This window comes from Austrofundulus limnaeus, unplaced genomic scaffold (assembly GCF_001266775.1).
Source record: "Austrofundulus limnaeus strain Quisiro unplaced genomic scaffold, Austrofundulus_limnaeus-1.0 Scaffold502, whole genome shotgun sequence".
NCBI classification, from domain to species: Eukaryota; Metazoa; Chordata; class Actinopteri; order Cyprinodontiformes; family Rivulidae; genus Austrofundulus; species Austrofundulus limnaeus.
The window spans coordinates 338,891-343,180 of NW_013952904.1; positions in this window are offsets into that span (position 1 = coordinate 338,891).

A 4,290-nucleotide genomic window follows, 5' to 3' on the forward strand; every position below is an offset into this window, starting at 1 on the left:
CAACCGCGATGTCTACCAGCAGCTTCAGGGCTAGTGATGTTTCAAGTGGTAATATTCAGTGGTAAGATTATGAGCTTTAATAAGTAAAATTATCCCAGCTACAATGACAGACAACAAATATTACATTTATAGTATTACAACTAAAACCGTTTTTGACGCCGCCACCGCAGTTTGGCCTTCATGAGCCTTCGTAGACAAGATGGCGGTGCAAGATGGCGGCTGCCTGTGTGGCGACCCGTGACCATGGAGATATAAACAGGTTTTTATAAGGTAAAAATAATAAAACAAGGTCTTTGTCTGCAATGATTAGACATGTTTTTATTATTGTCATTAGTGGTTATCTCAGTTTCGGCTAAAAGACTTGACAAAATCCTACACACTGTGCCTTTAAGTGGCTTCACATTGTCACTGCCCACCTCAGTTTACAGGTGATCCAAAGACAGGATCTTGACGTGTCGACAAAATATCTGCATTTCCTGTCTGCAGGTAAACATGAGTCAGCCACACACCTGCTTCTGTGGCGACACGGTGCTGGTTCGCTRTAGGAGGGTTAGAAACCCTGACACGCCCCTCTTCCTCTCATTGTTTTCATCCTTTCTGGTTTGTGTCTTGTTTTGGTGTTTCCCYCTCTGCTTCCCACTGCAAACTGCTCCATTATTCCTTTTCTTCTTCCTCCTCCTTTCAAACCKGAACACGCCTTTTCTTCCTTTTTGGTTTTTCTTCTCCAGTTTCAAGCTGGGCAGACACCGCTGTCTTGGAACATGAAACAAACCTGTGATCTGGATCTTAACTCTGCTCAAATCAATAAAACGCCACCAAATTGTGTTTGAATACGACTGTAAAGGTTCATAGATGTTATACCTGCAGCCAGAAATCAAAGGCTTTTAAGAGGAGAAATCGACTGAAGATGAGCCAGTTTTTACTGCCTGTTTTGTCTCCTGAGCAGAAAACGTTTTGCTGCTTATTCATATATTCTCATTTTTCTCTAAGTCCTGCTGATGCATCATTGACTCAGGTTCCCATTAACCCTTTGTCTTATTAAGAATAAATCTGTCAAATCAAACCGTGTGGGCGGGACTGGAGTATTTTATATGGATTTTCTTTAAAAGCAGTTTAAACATTGTTTCTGTTCGAGGCAGTCTGTTCAGACATGTTGGCTGTTTATCATTGCTCTTCGTCTCTTTTTGCTGTAGTGAGGTGACGCTTTGCTTAATGTGCAAACAAAACACAGGCAAACTGGCTTCTGTGGCTCCAACGTCACAATAAACAGGTAATCTGAGACACCAAACAGAAAGGACTGTTTGACGCAGGTCCTTGACAACCTTTGGGAGATGATGGCGGCTGAATTCACGTGGATATTATTCTGCCTGTTGGTCTTTTTGTCGCAAAGCTTCTTGAGTCACAGTTATTCATTGTGTTTTATCAGATGAACTGATTATCAAATCTGTGACGCAGTTTTCTCCTGGTTTGAATCASCTGATAAACAGGAGTTTTTCACTTCATGCACACGGTGTGAAGCACCTAGTTTGGATTTAAAGAGACAGCCTCAAAATAAGTTGATCTGTGACGCACCTCAGAAAAGGGGCGGGGCTTGTGGGTTTACATAAAGAAGGAATTCCAACTAAAGCATTGCAGTTCCACTTTATATAGACCCAAACTGAAAGATTTAAATATGAAAAAAGGATTTAAAAGCATCATCGGCTCCTTTAAGTACAAATGTTTGGCTGAAAGCCCTTCATGTCAGTTYTCATTACACTGAACACTCCTTTCCTCTTACTTCTCAGAGCACAGGGAGCTGCTTCCCAGTTGTATATTGCCTGTCTGCAGTGGTAACTGACACCAGTAGTAAATTCCGAAAGGGAACTTCATACGTCTCCTGTAAATTGGTCTGAGGGGAGGTGGGTTGTGGTAACTGGACTCTGAAGGATAGGCCTCGGGTTTGACACCAACCGTGACACATTGCTGTGGGTTTTACATCCCTTCATCAGGGTTTGGCAGCGAAACGTGCAGAAAATGACACTTTATTACAGAAACATCTGCAGTCGTTTTCTTGGGAGACTGAGCTCATTCAGAAATGATGCTTTAATTCGCGTTAGTTAAGTCGTTTGTAAGGTGATGTTGGGGAAACAAAGGAGTGAAGTCTGTGTTGGGTCAGTGATTACACACTCGACAAACTGAGTCTCATTGGTGTACAGCAAAAACAGGAGTGTTACGATTTCAGTGTTAAACGTTTGGGTGTTGATTTAACACCCCCCTAGTGTTATAAACACTTTCTGAGTAAACTGACACCCAGTGTTRGTGTTAATTCACAATGTTGGTTTCCTCAGTGTTGTCTCAACACTGGACAGTGTTGAATAAGCTCCGCCCACTATTAAGTCTTATATAACATTTAACAGTGTTGTTATATGACACCATACAGTGTTGAAAGCAGTATTCTGAATAATAAATAATCACGATACAGATAATAAAATAATAATAACAAAAAATAAATAAAAAAAGAAATCAGTATTTTGAAAAGCCCCGCCCTCTTCCACCTCATGTCAGACAGACCAGTATTTACCCAGCATTCCTTGCTGAGAAATCATGCAGAAATGATGTTTTTGCGTGTTTATGACTATTAAAGATGTTTGCGAGAGTAAAAATGAGTTGTTCTGGTTAGTTTTCTTGTTCAGTTTTATCAAGTTMAACTTTAAGTTTATGTTATTGGTCAAAAATCGACACCATGAGTGAGAGGTATGTCCTGGTGTGTGAAGAAGGGTGACTCCATTATACTTTTCTACTAACTACAAGTTTGATATTAACTCTGAGTGTTAAATTTACGCTCTCAAATTTACGGTGTATTGACACCTTGTGGTGCCTGTTAACCTTTTAACAACATAATTTCCTTTGTTAATAATAATAATAATAATACACTGGTGTTCCTTTTAACACTTAATTTTAACACTGTTGAAATGTTAATATGACTATTGTTGAATAACACTGGCTGGTGTTACATTTAACATTATATTTTAACACTAACACTATTTTATGTTAATGTGACACCCAGTATTGTTGAACATTAAACACTGGTTGGTGTTAAATTAACAAAAAATGGGTGTTAAAATTTAACWCTTTCACAAATGTTATTTTAACACCAGCAAGTGTGGACACATATAGACACTTGGTGTTGAAATTAACACTGTGGGTGTTAAATTAACACTGGCGTTTTTGCTGTGGAGATAGAATCAGGTGTTCCCACCGCTTCGCTCCTGTCGAAGCGTCCGAGCACGACCAGCTGCGAACAGATTACAGAATCAGATATGGATGTTACTGGCAGTCATGGCACATTCAAGCACATGTTATCACCAAGTGTCAGATTTACCCACGTCAGAGTTTGTCCGTGTTCAAAGTCTTTCACTTGTAATTAAGTTGCTAACGTTTATGTATCTATGCGGCCCCGTTGCATGTTTTATTCTCAATGGTTCGAAGGAAATCAACAAAAAGTACCGTAAATCGYTTCATTTTGATTCAGTAACTGGCTGAAATGAGTTGCAGTCGACTGTWAAACAGCTGGACGTTTGAGGCGTTCAGTCAGATGGAGGTTTCCCCTCTCGGTGTCAACGTGTGGGTGGCTGTTATCGTGTCAGCGTGGAGGAGACTCCACTAATTGTCGTTTAGATGCTTCTTCAGTATGTTTGTGTTTCAGAACACATTAACCTCCCCGTTTCCTCGGCTCTCGACATGTTTGTTTAATTATTAAAGGAATGCAACAGGAAAAAAAAGTGGTTTCAAGGGACAGCCCCTCAGCCTCTGACCTCCCACACCTGTTCAGATTAAACTCTCTTCATTAACTCGTTTCAAAATAAGCCCCTCCCCTCTGCAGGCAGGAAGCGCGTGAACCTGTTTGACGTAAACAGAAATGGGAGGACGTGCAGGGCGTAAATGTATCCACCGTCGGGGAGGGAGTCGTCTGCACTGCGCTGTGCTGCTTAAATTGAAGCAGACACATTACTGTTGAGCCTGTTAAGTGGAACTGATCTGCACGTTTGTCCCGGCTCATCCTCTTATTCTGTGAGCTGCTTTACACAGAGCCCCGTCGTGTCTGCCTGTAAAAGTCTCAGTTCTGATTATTTTTTTATTTTTATTATTATTTTTTTAGCGTTGCAGAATGAAAACATAGAGCTAGAATCAGGAAAATCAAACTGCTCAGGGTTCTTGTGAAATCTTGTTAAACAACTGAGTGGTCATAATGTTTTGGTTATTTTTGCCAACCTTGGTTCTGTGACTTCAATGAATGAATGAATGAATGAA